This window comes from Zootoca vivipara, chromosome 2 (genome assembly GCF_963506605.1).
Source record: "Zootoca vivipara chromosome 2, rZooViv1.1, whole genome shotgun sequence".
Taxonomy (NCBI): domain Eukaryota; kingdom Metazoa; phylum Chordata; class Lepidosauria; order Squamata; family Lacertidae; genus Zootoca; species Zootoca vivipara.
Genome location: NC_083277.1, coordinates 12,903,801 through 12,919,628, shown reverse-complemented (window position 1 = coordinate 12,919,628; position 15,828 = coordinate 12,903,801). Strand labels below are relative to the sequence as shown.

Genomic DNA, 15,828 nt, shown 5'->3' with positions numbered 1-15,828 from the left:
GCCGCCGCCGGGGCCTGGGACCCGGATGGCCGTTTAGTCGGTGCTTAGACGCCGAGGCTGCCACATCGGGCCTTGGACAAATTACAAAGCAAGGGGGAGGGGGGACAGCGTAATCCGCCTCCATCCTCCGCCTAGAATTCCCTTCCGCCCCCGGGAAGCTCGTATCCGGATAGAGCGGACCGAGCCCGATCAGACGAGGTGGGTATCGGCCTGGTTCGCCCCCGGTAACCCTCCGCTTGAGCGCTCGCAGGGCGGCGCTGGTGCGAGGAAAGAGGATAGGTCGGCTCGAGCCGGTAGAGCGCTCAGGCCTCCGCCATCTTGTCCCTTACTTCATCCTCCTCGGCCGCTCTCCCCGAAGCTGAATCCGCTTCCATCTGCCCCTCGGGCCTCTCTCACCGCTCCCCATGGCCAGCCGTGCCCTTCCCAAAGCGCTGCCCTTGTGGCTCCTGGCGGGTATTTGCCCCACTGGAGGGCAGCCGGGCTTCCAATGGCTGCCCTCCCCCGGGGTAGAGCCGCCTACAAAGGGGAGAGAGAAGAGGGTGCTCTCAGGAAGAGAGACCCTCGCCTTGGACCCACCCGCAACCCGGGCTTGGCTGTTCTCACGATGGACCTGCGGGTTGGGGGTGCCATTGGCGAGGGAGCGCTAACAGGCCTTTGGGGGTTTGAGGCTTCAGGTGGAGTTCAGTTGTGACCCCCCCTCCATTACACGACACACCTGGTGTTTTTTGTGGGGTGGGGGGCGATTTATTTTAAATTTGAAGAGGGCCGTGAGTGAGGTGTAGAAATACAAAGGGCCAAGATGGTTCTGGAGCAGGTGGGGCTTTTTTAATGCGGGTGGGATTATAAGGCCCAGATAATCACCTAGTAGCCATCTCTAGGGTGGTCTAAAAGATTGAGGCTGTATTTGGGGGTGTTGGGGTGCCAGTGTAATTGGCGTTTCCGCTTTCCCTCCTCAACAGCACACACAACATTTTTTCTCATGCCTCTACAAGATTTCCCCATTAGAACCTATGATGAAATCTAAATTGATATTTCAAGGGATAAAGGGCTGGTTTTTGTGTGTTAGAGAGAGAGAGAAAGCAGAAATTTAAGGCTGAATCCGGCCATTCCTTTATCCCTTTTGCATTTCGCCCTCTATCTTTCATATTTCTATAAAACTGCTATTTGGGGAGGAGGGATTTGATTTTTATTTTTTTTTGCCACTGGGTGGTTGGGGGGGACACTTTTCTACCCCAGCATACCTACAGTATAGTATCAACATTTGAGATGTGTGGCACTATTGGAATGAGGAGGTGAAGTTGGTTGAAATCCAATTATATAATATATAGGAATTTCTTTAAAGTATTAGAGGCATCCAAATATTTTGGGGAGGAAAGGGAGATGTGGTTTGATAGAAACTGGTGTGTGTGTGTTTAGAACATGATACTGTAAGCCTCTTGAGGTTTGCAGTTGTATATAAGCTATATCATTAATTTAAGTCAACCTCTGCCTTCAGGTTTGCTGTAATGTATTAAAAGATCCCCCCCCCCCAAGGAAAAATCCAAATGTCGGAAGGGAGGGGTGGAGTAGGGGACAGGAGGTGTGGCCTTTTTTTAAAAAAAAATGGTTTAAGGCAGCGGCAGTAATATTTGAAGAGGGCAGCTAAATCATTGTCTTCATTGCCTACGCTAGTACCCCGTGGGATTGAGAAGATACCCTAAATAAGGGTGATATTGAGGTAGTCGTGAAGTTACAGCCATGTTAATTGCGAGATAAACCTTTGAGTTATAAAACCCATTTTATTGCAGCTGCACTTAAAAACAAAACCTGTTAAGCAGGCAGCTTTTATGATGGTTTTGGGGTGTCGGTGAAAATCTAGACATGGTAGGACTACAGTGGCAATATCAGTAGTTGGGTGTTATTTAAATAGAAAATGTTATCTGTATTGAGATGAGGGGTGTGCCTTTGGGAAAAGGGAGAGTGGCTTGTTCATCTAAAGCCTTGTGTTTCTTCAAGCATGCTCAAACACAGTGGATTTGGAGGAGAAGAAGTCCCCATGGCTTGTGTGGTTAGGAAAGATTAATGGCTTCTTGTAGTGTATATCCCCCCTCCCTTTTTGGTATTTTTAATAGAACAGCCGGAATTAATTTATCTTAAAAGTGGAGTTCAGATTTCCCAGCATTGTGGCAAGAGGGTGGGGTGATAGTGATTTGCAAGGGTGTATGGTGACAAAAAAAGTGAGCTAATATGGCTCCCTTTCATTTCAGAACCACAAGTCTCAAAATGGGGTGGTTTTAAAAATAATGGGTGTGTTTATGCAGCAAGAAGGGGGTCCTCTTTCCCCCCTCCCACTCAAAGGTACAACACCCCCCCCCCAAAAAAGAAAAAAATAGGTAGCCAAAGCCAAGGCAGCTTTTTGATGAGTGTTAACTGGGTCCTTGCCAGGTTTACCGTGCACACAAAAAAGAGAGCATGGCGATTCTGAGGAAAGAGTTAGAAATGAAATCTAATTGCCAGGTTTCGCATTTCAAGACAAGCAAATTTGCTGTTCGACTGTGTCCTAAATATTAAGCCCTTTCATGCAGATTTACAGGGTTGCTGGTGCTGGTTGTGAGGAAGAGTGAGTGTGTCCTTCCCCCCGCGCCCCGTCTGTTCTCCCATAGGCTTGGATCCCAGTTTTTCCATGTTCATTTTGGGGTGCTAAATGCAAGGGAGAGGTTGCTGAAGTGATGCCTATTTGTTTCCCTGCTTGATTCAGAACCACCCTTTTTATAAAATGGTTGTTAGAAGAGGACTGTCTCATCTGGCGCTTCCCTGTTCTGGTGATGGAATCAGGGGGGGTTGTTATTTTTCTTGGTGATTACTCCTAATTTCAGATTTATGTTTGCTAATTGAGCACATAGTGTTTTTTCTTGTTAACATGGTTTCAAACTAGGAGTGTCTTCTCGGACTTTCGAAAGCTATTCCTCTCTAATGCAGCTTTGGGATTCTGCAGATAAATTGAATATACTGTATTAATAATTAATGGTTGCTGATTCAGTTTTTGGGTGGCTTTGAGGGGGGTTTTTTTGTGCGTGTGGGGAGGAGTGTGTTTATTCCTTTTTCCTCGCATCTGCCAGTTTTAAAAATCCTTAAATTGGGGTTTTAATCGCTTGAATTATTAAATGTGTGGATGTACAAACTCGTTTTAAACGTGTGTATTTACATTAAAAGAATGGCCAATGCTCAGAAGGATGGGATGCAATCCTAGCAGAATGGGGTTGGCAATCTAGATTCCAGAAAGACTGTATAAATTAAATTAAATAAATAAATCAGCTGCAACTAGTAGGGTGTGCTATTTTTAAAACTGCTATTGGCTTGTTTTTGATCAGGTGCCATTATACCTGGTTGTGCAGTGCTGAGGGAATTGGACATCTTAACTATGCATTATGTAGTGAAAGTACAAAGAGGGCGGTGGTGTTATACTAAATGTCTCTTCAAAAAGCAATGCAGAACAATTCATTAAAAGAAAATCCTACTAAAATAACATCAATTCATGATTATCTTAAATCTGATAACAGAACAGTAGTAACCTATCCTATCTATGGTTGGAATCCTCTGCTTTTTAGTATAAGGCAAGTGAAGTGGTCCAAATGTTCTTAATAGATGTGCAGCATTGGATACTTTATATGGTAATATGCTCATACAAATTCATACATTTTGTTTTTTATATATGTAGGTCATTTGCAAACACAATTGCCCTGATCCATCTAATAGGCACCTGCATATGGGTCCTGTGCAAGTGGTCCCAAGCCTAATCCAACTATGGTTGGATATTGGACAATAATGCTGAATAGCTGTTTTGACAGATGAAGCTGGAGGAGGGCTACCTTTAGAGCCTCCCTCTTCCCTGAATTCTTGATGGAGTGTGGTTGCTAATTGCCTGACAGGCTGTGTACACATAATTGAATTATGGCCAGAACATCTTTTTACAGCATCGGTTGGCATAAATTGACTTTAAACATTGCATGATGTTTGATTAAAATTTTCAATTTGTTTTACACCCAAATTTTGATGGTTTTTTATGAAGCATCTTTGATATTCACTTTGTCATCTTTAAATAAAACATTAAATTGTGGAAGGGGAGATTTCTCAGTACGGTCAGTTTGTAAATGAATATGATAGGTGACCAGTATAGCAGTCATTATTGATAGTGCCCCCAGTAGTCTGATGATAGTACAGTGCTCTTCCGAGCCTTTATTCTTTCAAGATGACACTTTACAGATAGGGCTTGTAATTAAGTATAATTATGATTTAGATGTTAGGAGGCTTTAACTGTGACATGTGCCTGATAATGGATTAACCGCCACTGGAATCTTAAATGTATTCCTCAGTATATCTATTAACACAATGTGTCAAAGACTCCCCCTCCACTTTTCCTGTAGCTGAGTTACATTTTTAGGATTGACACATAAAAAGCAAGAGGTGCACATCATAGCAAATATTACTCATTCTGTAAAAATGATGAGTCAAAAGATATAATCCATCAGTAGTCTTGGTGTTAATTTTCGTTTGCAAACTGACTTGATAATGTTTGCTGTCCTACAAAGTATTTTTTTGGTTATATTTGGGGTGGGGTGGTGGTTTTGATGTGTGTAGGTAAAACATTGGTCGTCAGTGCCATTAGGTGCAGAATTCACTTTTTGATGGTAGTTTTGGTATCTAGTGTCCAGGAAGCTGAGTGTGTGTTGGACCCACTCGCCCTTCCCTTTGTACCCTGCAGTATTGGGTAGGTGTAGGGAGTGCTTAACAGGGACACGGGTGGCACTGTGGTCTAAACCACTGAGCCTAGGGCTTGCCGATCGGAAGGGCGGCGGTTCGAATCCCTGCGACGGGGTGAGCTCCCATTGTTCAGTCCCAGCTCCTGCCCACCTAGCAGTTTGAAAGCACGTCAAGTGCAAGTAGATAAATAGGTACCGCTCCGGTGGGAAGGTAAACGGCGTTTCCGTGCGCTGCTCTGGTTCGCCAGAAACGGCTTAGTCATGCTGGCCACATGACCTGGAAGCTGTGTGCGGACAAACGCCGGCTCCCTCAGCTTATAGAGCGAGATGAGCGCCGCAACCCCAGAGTCGTCCGCGACTGGACCTAATGGCCACGGGTACCTTTACCTTTACTTTAGGAGCTCCTTAAGTGTAGTGTAGGGACCCAGGTGGCGCTGTGGTTAAACCACTGAGCCTAGGGCTTGCTGATCAGAAGGTCGGCGGTTCGAATCCCTATGCCGGGGTGAGCTCCTGTTGCTCGGTCCCAGCTCCTGCCAACCTAGCAGTTCGAAAGCACGTCAAAATGCAAGTAGATAAATAGGAACCGCTACAGCGGGAAGGTAAACGGCGTTTCCATGTGCTGCTCTGGTTTGCCAGAAGCGGCTTTGTCATGCTGGCCACATGACCTGGAAGCTATACGCCGGCTCCCTCGGCCAATAATGCGAGATGAGCGCGCAACCCCAGAGTCGGTCACGACTGGACCTAATGGTCAGGGGTCCCCTTACCTTAAGTGTAGTGTAATACCACATGGTTTGGGTGGTGTGTTTGAGTAGCATTACCATACAATACATCTTCATGAGTTTTCCCATAAATTCATGGGAGCTAGCTCTTTCTCTGAGAAATGTGGTTGTGAAGTTCAAATATTTGTTCCTTCAGTTTGTGGTTTCTATAAGCTATTACAGCTTTCATGCTGTAATGTGCCCATGCCAACAGCTTTTTCTTGCTGTGATTGGCAAAAAGATGATAACACAATTAAAACCCAGCAGCATTAAGGCTTATTGTTAATAGAGCAGATGGCTCATAGGTTAATGCACCAGTGAATTCCAACTCTACAATTCTATGCTTATATGTCCCCTAAGTTCTATGATGTTGGGAAAGATTGAGGGCACAAGGAGAAGGGGCCGACAGAGGACAAGATGGTTGGACAGTGTTCTCGAATCTACCAACATGAGTCTGACCAAACTGCGGGAGGCGGTGGAAGACAGGAGTGCCTGGCGTGCTCTGGTCCATGGGGTCACGAAGAGTCGGACACGACTAAACAACAACAAAGTTCTATGATAAAGAGCTTGAGTTGGTTCTTCATGGACTACATGCCAAGCTTTTGATAGGCTTTTAAAACTTTCTGAAACTGAGTTACCTCCTCATAGACCATAAAAGCAGCTGATGTGTCTACTTGGGTTGTAATACACTGAATTGGTCCAAACCCTGTTGTTTGCTGTATGAAGGAAAAGCTAGTTAGACCTAGATGGTTACTTTGAAAGCGCCTTTGATTGGCCATTGCATGTGTAATTCTGTTTGCAAGCTGTATTTTGACATTCCACCAAACCATAGTTTGGTGTTGGTTTGCCATCAACGAGGCCTAGAAGCTTCTCCCCTCACATGTGCAGTAATAGGAGGAGGAAGTGCGCAACTCAGCTTATTCTCATAAACAAGGGAAATGAATGGGGTTCACCAAAAGAGCTGATTACAGTGGTACCTCGGGTTTCAAAAACTTCAGGTTACAGACTCTGCTAACCTGGAGGTAGTACCTTGGGTTAAGAACTTTACCTAAGGATGAGAACAGAAATTACACAGTGGCGGCAGCAGGAGGCCCCATTAGCTAAGTGGTATCTCAGGTTAGAACAGTTTCAGGCCTAGTACTAGACTGGGACAGATCTTAGTTGCAAATAGCCACTGATATGTTTAGAGTTGTAAAATTTCTATAAATGTAGAAACCATAGAAAAAAAGATTTTTGGGGTGAAGGGACTGGGAATTTTTTGGACAAATTGAAAAAGTGTCATGCTTCTTTATTATGTACCCTATACATATTGAAAGAACCGTATAGGGACCCTAAGGGTCATTCTTCCAACCCTCTGCAATGCAGGAATTGCATGCAGCTAAAGAATCTCTGAGAAAAAGCCACCCAACCTATGTTTAAAAACCTCCAACAAAGCAGAGTCCACCATCTGTGGGAGTCTGTTCTACTGTCAAACAGCTCTTACCATCATAAGGTTCTTCCTAATGTTTAGTTGGAATCTCCTTTCTTGTAATTTGAATCCATTGGTTTGGGTCCTCTGGAGCAGCAGAAAAGCTTGCTCCATCCTCCCATGCAACAACCCTGTTCCATCGCCTCTCAGTCTTCTTCTGAGCTAAACATAACCAGCTCCCTTAACCATTCCTCATAGGGCTTGGTTTTCTTCCCATCACCTCATGCTCCTCCCCTGCACCCTACACATCAAATCCCTGACTCGCATGCTCAGTGAGAGTCACGTTTTACTCCAGGAACGAGACCACACAGTAAGCCAGCTGGGTGTGGAAGACAAAATGCATTTTGTATAACCTGGTTTGGCATCATGTGTGGTATGTTAAAAGTAGTTCATTCTGACAATACAGTGGTACCCTGGTTGTCAAACTTAATCCGTTCTGGGAGACTGTTCAACTCCTGGAACTGTTCGAAAACCAAGGCACGGCTTTCAATTGGCTGCAGGAGCTTCCTGCTCTCAAATCGGAAGCCGCATCGGATGTTCGGCTTCCAAAAAACATTCGCAAACCAGAACACTTACTTCCTGGTTCGCGGTGTTCGGGAGCCAATTTGTTCGGGAGCCAAGCCATTCGAGAACCAAGGTACCACTGTAATTACAAATTACATTTATTTTAAGTTTTGGTCATCAATGGAGCTGTAAGCTGCTGTTCAGTAAGAAACCCAGCATCTCTTTGGTTTTGCCAATTTGGGAGGAGAAGGCATAACACACACAAAACCCCGAAGCAACCAACATTATAGTAAAACAAATAATCTGAAAATTATGTCTTCTCCAGTCTTCCACAGTGTCAAGCAGAAATAAGAATAGTAGGAAGGCAAAACAAAACTCAGATGAACACAACATGAAATTTAATCATTCTCTTTTTCTAAGCTAGCACTATCAGTTTCTGTTGTTTCATATTTGTCATCATATTTCTCGTGCAGTTCTAGAAACTGAAGGTTTGCCCAGATTGAAACAAACTTCTCCCCTTTTCACATGTCAGTTTATTTCTTGATTTGGTGTGAGTACTTCCAAAAATAGACCAGTTTCTTTCACATGCTGCAGAAGTTGGGTGAATCTGAAGTGGATAAGAAGCAAGGGAGTTGGATTGTGTAAAGACCTTGCCACCATGTTGCAGAAGAGGTATGCTTGGCAGAATCCCGGACAGCATTCCTTGGTCAAATACCTGCAGTGTTTGAAAATACCTTTCCAACACGCGAGTCCTAAGTATGCTGCTTGTTTTGTAATCGAGGCAAATGCAGGAGCAATGCTATCCTCACTTAACAATTCTGACTTTGGATCATGGATCCAACAGATGCGGAGCAGCGTGAATTGGATGCCAGCAAAGTTATATTTCCCTGTACTTCCTCCCATTCCTAGTTCTTTGGAGCCTAGTCAAGAAGATTCACCAACAAGAGGAAGGCCACAGACAGAGAGGGCATTGAATCCTCCTTCCTTTTCTTGTGACAAAGGGTGTGGCCTCCAAGAGCAGAAGTGCATCTTGCTCTTGCATTTGAGAGTTGTAATCTCAGTGTATAACTCAGGACTTGCTTGTCCTCAGTGTACAGGAATTGCACTACAGTCGATACCTCTTCTTGCGAATGCTTCATGTTGTGTTTTTTCTAAGAACACAGCAAACCCGGAGGTGTTTACTTCCAGGTTCTGCGTGGTTTGCGCATGCGCAGAAGCGCTCTATTGCACATGCGCAGAAGCACCTCTGGTTACAGACTTCAGTGTGCAAAGAGCACCCTGGAACAGATTGTGTCCACAACTAGAGGTACCACTGTAATCTGATACTGTTCATGGGCTTGCATAAAAGTCTTCCTGTTACAGTTTTAGAAATTGTAGGGGGGAGGGGGGCTAAATATACAAACACCTAGTCTTTAAGAAAATTCATCATTTGTAAAGCAAATAATTCATTTTCTAATTTTTGAGGGAAAATGGGGTGGTTTTTTGCTGGTTTGGGGAGGAGGGCATTTAGAAGTTTGCAAAACTCTAATACAGTAAAGCATGTTTCATGACTCCAGGTTTTCAAGGAGTTAAATGGGCAGCGGTGTGACATTAAGATTAGGGTCGTGTGTTTTCCTCTGTGACAATTGCAATTTTGCATCTTTTCAAATGTAACTTTTCAGAATTGAGCCCTGATTTTGATTGCTAATACGTAACTAGTCACCGGCAAGGCCATCTTAACTTCAGCCAAACCAAAATTCCAAGGTAAGGGTGGTGTTGAAATGCTGAGTTTAAAAAAAAGTTAATTTATTCCCAACACAAACTGTATTTTGAGTTAACCGTAGCTTGCATGACTTCACATTTCAAGATGCAAATGCTCTTCTTACAACATTTTAAATCTTTGCCAACCTTTGCAATGGCGCATTTGTTTTCCTGCCTACCTTTTGACACTCAAAACATGCAGTTCTGTGTGTTTGATATGTAAGCTAAATAAAATCACTCAGGTATATAAGCTAATTGCCAAAACGGCACCTTAAATCTAGGTTAGAGTCACCATAATGGGGTGTCTAAGTGCCTTTTTTGTGTGGTTTTTTTTATTAATTTCATTTCTATGTCGCTTTATATTTAAAGAACAAATCTCAAAGTGGTTTTATAACACATTCAGCATCAAACAAAACATTCCAGAATAAAACAAATTCAAGCTTCGAGGAAAATATTTCAGATCCTTCTCTAAGCAACATTTTGCTTTCCTCAGTTACCTACTGGAGACCCAGAGATCTCCACGTGGCCACAGCTAGACCCACTCCTGGCTAGTTTCTAACACTGTTGGGGAGGGATGGAGAGTTCTGTGGCCCAGCCAATGAAATTCTTCCTGTAGTGTGTTCCTCGGTCACACTACAGTGTGATGGGGTTATAAGAGCGGGGTGGAACATTAGCCATTGTTCTTTCTCTAAATTGGTGACTTCCGCTCGTTTGCATGGTTTACTTACTGGGATGTTTGAGTTCTTGTGAAAAGCAGTTATTCCTACAATAGTAGCAGCCACAATATGGCAAGTAGTATAGACGTTGTAGGGGAATTTGGAGTAAAGGACTAGGGCAGGGGTCCCCAAACTTACCTCGCCGAGGGCCGATGCTGCCAGCACCGATCGCGCTGCGGGCCGGAGCACGCGCCCATACGCGTGCGCACACGCGATTTCTGGCACACTTCCGGGTTGCCGAAATACCAGAAATAGCTTGTGCGCATGGGTCACCTCTGGCCCGGAAGTGCGCTGGAAATTACGCTTGCGCACAAGCTATTTCCAATGCTCCCGGCGACATAGAAGTGGGCTGCCGCACTGGTAAAAGCGGGGGCCACATAAATGAGCTTCGCGGGCTGCATCCGGCCCACGGGCCTTAGTTTGGGGGAGCCTGGACTAGGGGTTGTGTAAGGCAAAATAGTCCTGCCAAGTGGATGCTTTCAAACTGCCAAGCCATCTAATAACTTGTTTATATAGAAGTTGAGAGGTTTTTTATTGTTTTGGCCCCCAAAGCTTCATGCAGCTTGGAACTAGAGATCAGGAAGGAGGAATAAGAACCTTTAAATCCCAGGTACAGAAGCCCATGTGGCATTTGCTTGCAGACCCTGCAAATGTTGTTTAATGTGTTTCTGCCATCATGGCGGTTAGGGTTCATAGATGGGATTCCTGTTACCTATGCCACACTAGAAAATATTACACAAATTTGGAATTAGCAGAACGCGAAGCAGAGGCTACCTTACACTTACAGCCGCTGACTGCAGCTGCTTCCATGTTGATTAATTATGCTTTTTATTTGGGAGTGGTTTTGTTTGCTCTCCCTTTAACAGGCAGTTCAGTTGCAAAGGTAAGCAAAGCCCAAACTAGCAGCTGGTAGTTGCCAGCTAGCTTTATGTATTTTCAATTTGGTTGAAAAATAAAATATTTAAAAAATCACACCATCCTGACCTTAAGTGTTCCTCAAGGCATTTAATAGCAGATTCATGTAGCACAGATCTAGAAATGCACAACATCCCAGTTTCAAAGCACTATTGTTATTTTTTAAAAGGCCACAGCAGTATCAACCAGTGAAGAGAGATAAAAATAAAAAAAAATTAGGGAAGTCAACCAGTAATTCCAAAGTCTAGAGGCCACAAATTACTTTCTAAAGGCCATAATTTATTGGGTCTGGAATGTCATCCGCTGACCTGATCTTACAGAGGGAAACAGGAATCCACAGGTTCCTAAGGTAAGCTAAACCAAAACCTGCCAGAGCCAAGGTGGATCAAGGGGGCACCTCCCTTTGGTGTCTTTATAATATTTTGACTACTGTATACTATACTGGTTATGGCCTTTTGCTCTAATCAAGAAAAATCTGACTGACCAATTACAGGTATCTTTCACCTCTCTTCACAAAATCAGGGCAGCACTTTGTAGCTAAAACGCACACATATAAACTACAAACGCAACAATGCACAATACAGTAAATTGTGCCACTTGGTTGCCAACAATATTTCCATTTGTTTGAACAGCTCAGGGTGAACAGATCCGTCATGAATATTTCCCCACCCACTTGGTGCAGCTACGACATCGCTCATATGATGGCATGTCATGCAAAAGGAAGGGCAGTGGGCCAAAAATACATGCAGTTCCAAAAGGCTGCCAGACCACACTCCGTTGTAAATGCAGGATTAGCTCAAGTAACTGAAGAATAATGGCTTTGTGGGTTAGCAGTTGCTTACCCCCGCCCCACAGTCAATCATTTAAATTTGGACATAGTTTTCTAATGGTGTCATTGTGCAGCTTATGAAGGATGTGGGGATCTTTCCCATCAAGGACTTATTGAAGAACTTGGTCATCTCTGGAGGGGTTACCTTGATTGGATCAGCTATTTGTTCTGTTGTCAGGGTAGACATTCTGGCCTTGCAAACTATGAAATCTGATTTAAACATTAGAGGCTGAAAGAACATGGCTTCCTGTGGTTTGTTTCTGATGCCTTTCGAAGGAGATGGAGCTGCAGCTTAATGGAACAACTCATCTCAAACCTTGTTGATTTGTTGTAAAGAACTGAAAGGATACACACACACACACACACACACCACCCCTGTGTTCGCACCAGCTCCCTCTCTCACTTGCCCTTGCTTCTGTATCATCCCAAATTCTCCTTCCCCTCAGTCTCCCCAGCCCTCCCTGTCATGCCAAAGGTCCCCTGCTCAAGCCTGGCATCTCCCGTTAAATCATCTCAGGGCTGTGATAGAGCTGCCTGCTGTTAGGCAGAGTAGACAATGAAGGGCTGGAGAACCATAATGGCTTGACTCTGGACTTAGCCACACTTAAATTTCAGGCACGGTCTGCACTTTAAAGCTCTAGGTCTGAGCACTTCGCCACCAGAGTTTTCCCCCTCGAAAACCTGCTCTTTAAAGCTCAATCGGAGCAAACTGCAATCCATGGAAAACCCAAATTTACATTTGCTCTGATTGAGCACTAAAGAACAGGTTTTTATGTACAGTAGAATGCTCCGGGCCAAAAAAATAACAGTAAATCCCAGCGCTCAGACATAGAGTTTTTAAGCACAGACCTGTGCCTGGAAAGAACGGGGGAAAGGTAAGTGTGGATAAGCCCACTGTAGAAGGCAGCTTCTGCTCTATTCTGCCTTGATCAAACCACACCTGGAGTACTGTGTTCAGTTCTGGGTACCACACTTTAAGAAGGATGTTGACAAGCTGGAGCACGTGCAGAGGACGGCAACCAAGATGATTAAAGGTCTGGAAACTGAACCTTGTGAGGAACGATTGAGGGTGTTGGGTGTGTTTAGCCTGGAAGAGAGGAGACTGAGAGGAGATATGATAGCCATCTTCAAATATCTAAAGGGCTGTCACATGGAGGATGGTAGAAGCTTGTTTTATTCTGCTCTGGAGGGTAGGATCCCAACAGTGGCTTCAAGGAGATTCCAACTACACATCAGGAAGAACTTTCTGACAGTAAAAACTGCTTGTCAGCGGAACAGACTCCCTCAGAAGGTGGCAGACTCTCCTTCCTTGGAGGTTTTTAATCAGAGGTTGGATGGCTGAGTGTCAGGGATTCGTTAGCTGTGATCTGCCATGTATAATCTAGTTGAGATTCCTGCATTGCAGGCCGTTGGTCGAACTCTCCATTCTATGATTCCTTGTTAAGACTGGATTCAGCTTAGGTAGGCTGGGAAGGTTGTTGCAGGTCACAGTATGTGTACTAGGCCAACTGGATTAACAGTTTGACACTAAATCAGGCAGCTTCATTACTCCCAACTTCTTCCTTGCCCTTTTTCCGTTGTCCTTGCAAAGTGTGTGTTCCACCATAAAGAGTTGTTGTGGGACTGGTTTTATTGCTGCCTTCTTCCTGGTGAAAGTCGAAGCCTTTCAATGTCCCAGACAAGCTCCTGTCCTCGTTTGCCCCCCAACCTTGCACCCGTCACTGAGATCTTGCATGCAGTTCATTTGTCAATTCCTCTCAACTTCACTCCGAAGAGCAAACTAAGGGCATGTTCCTAAAAGAAGCCACCAGCAACTGAAAACTACTGATCTTGTATTGCTTAAAATGATTTGTTACCATTTGGGGGATGTGGGAAAATAAGTTTTTAAAGTACAGCACTGTGTATTGTTATTTTTAAAAAGATTCAAGTTTGCCGCTTAAAAAAAAAGAACCCTGAAAATGGCATTTTTTAAAATTTTAGGCTTTTGGGTTTGTTTTTTTAAACTCAGTACATGGCCCTCTTAACAAAAGCAGTGGATCAATGCCTGTTTCTCCATTCATTAACATAGGAACAGCCCTAGTCCAGCATCCTGTTTGCCTCAGTGACCAACCAGGTGTGTTTAGGAAGCCCACAAGCTGAACATAAGGGCATTGAGACAGCATAGGCGAAATATTTCACTTCTGAGGCAACATTACAAATATTCTATGTAGGCTAAAGTGTGATAGGATAGAATCACTGTTCTCTCTCCTGACCCCTGTTCAGAGTCCTAAAAGGTAAAAGGGACCCCTGACCGTTAGGTCCAGTCGCGGACGACTCTGCGGTTGCAGAGCTCATCTCGCTTTACTGGCCGAGGGAGCCAGCGTACAGCTTCCGGGTCATGTGGCCAGCATGACTAAGCCGCTTCTGGCGAATCAGAGCAGCACTCGGAAACGCTGTTTACCTTCCCACTGTTTTATCTACTTGCACTTTGACGTGCTTTCGAACTGCTAGGTTGGCAGGAGCTGGGACCGAGCAACGGGAGCTCACCCCGTCGCGGGGATTTGAACCGCCGACCTGATCGGCAAGCCCTAGGCTCTGTGGTTTAACCCACAGCGCCACCCGCGTCCCTGTTTAGAGTCATAAGCGACATAAATTCCATGCCTGGAACCTGCCTTGTGATGCTGAACCTTTGGGAAGGTGTGCGACACTCTTAACAATGCTGTAACATGCAGCTCTGTCTCTTTAGTTCCTCTGCTTAGCTGTGTAGGAGCTTCAAGGGGGAAAGTAAGAGTCCTGTTAAATAATCATGGGTTTGTATGTGTTGGGTGGAAAGGGACTCATTTAATCCTAAACAATCCCTGACAGATGTTGCTAATCCTATTTATGGATGGGGTTGGCTGTTCGGATGACCGAAATATATTTGTCCAGGTGAACTGTAATGGAAAGAGACTTGGGTCAATTGCAAAAAGAAGAAGTTAGTTACCGTAACAGTTATGAAACATAGATTTAACAACTGTGATTAGTTTGTCGCCAGCAATGTTATGCAAATATGTGTCGTCGGTATTCAAGAGGTTGAATAGTACTTGGCTTTTTAATTGGAACCCAAGGGGATAGCTCGGTGAATTTAAACAAAGTTGATAGCAACAGTTCCTTTAGCTTTTAAATGTGATTTTGAGAAGGGAGCAAGCTGTTCTTCAATAAGCTTTGAAGGTCCTTCTCATTGGCCTGCCTCCCAGGGTGACTTAAGCTAGCAGGTGCTAGAGCAGGGGTCAGCAAACCTTTTCAGCAGTGGGCCGGGTCCACTGTCCCTTAGACCAGCGTTTTCTCAACCGCTGTTCCGCGGCACATCACGTGCCTGGCGGAAAGGAAGCCGGCCGGCGGCAAAATTTAGACAAACTTAAAGAAGCTGGCTGGATGAGCTCAACCTGAAACTTGCTAAGCAAAGGATTGTGCTGGCAGAGAAATCAGCGGCTGGTGAAGCCTTATTACAGGAGATTGCAACCAACACAGCAATTGGCAAGTGTTTCTTACAGTCATAATTATATAGTCAATATAGGGCGGCACAGAGTTAATTTTTTTAACTTTTTTAATGGTGGTGTGCCTCGTGATTTTTTTCATGGAACAAGTGTGCCTTGGCCCAAAAAAGGTTGAGAAACACTGCCTTAGACCTTGTGGGGGGCCGGACTATATTTTGGAAAAAAATATGAATGAATTCCTATACCCCACAAATAACTTAGAGATGCATTTTAAATAAAAAGACACATTCTACTCATGTAAAAACATGCTGATTCCTGGACCGCCCGGGGGCCGGATTTAGAAGGTGATTGGGCCGCATCCGGCCCCCGGGCCTTAGTTTGGGGACCCTGTGCTAGAGAGAGGAAGGCCTTCTCAGTGGTGGCTCCTACCTTGTAAGAATTCCCTCCCAAGAGACAGATGTCTGAAAATGTATCTCTTCTCTGGTTTTTAACTCAAAGGTGGTATTGTATATGCTGCTGGTGGTTTTTCATTGTCTTTATCTTAGGTTTTCTGGGCTTAGTTACGTTTGAAATTACATTTTTCTGTAGCTGTGTATTTTGAACTGGTTGTTTTAACATGATATGTGGAGGGCAGGGCTGTGGCTTTTTAAAAACAAAACCTTTTAAGTGGGGTAGTAAATTGTTGTCTGTTGTCTTCGGGAGAC

General features: G+C 44.4%; 1 protein-coding gene across 2 annotated transcripts in view; it reads left to right on the top strand.

Annotated features, from left to right (window-relative positions):
* The first annotated feature begins 2 nt into the window (after positions 1 to 2).
* PRRC2A (proline rich coiled-coil 2A) overlaps positions 3 to 15,828 on the top strand; it is a 37,624-nt gene continuing 21,798 nt past the window's right edge. For both annotated transcript variants that reach the window (XM_035107166.2, XM_035107163.2), the window contains exon 1: positions 3 to 198. The gene's annotated coding sequence lies outside the window, so the exon portion shown is untranslated. The remainder of the gene's footprint in view (positions 199 to 15,828) is intronic.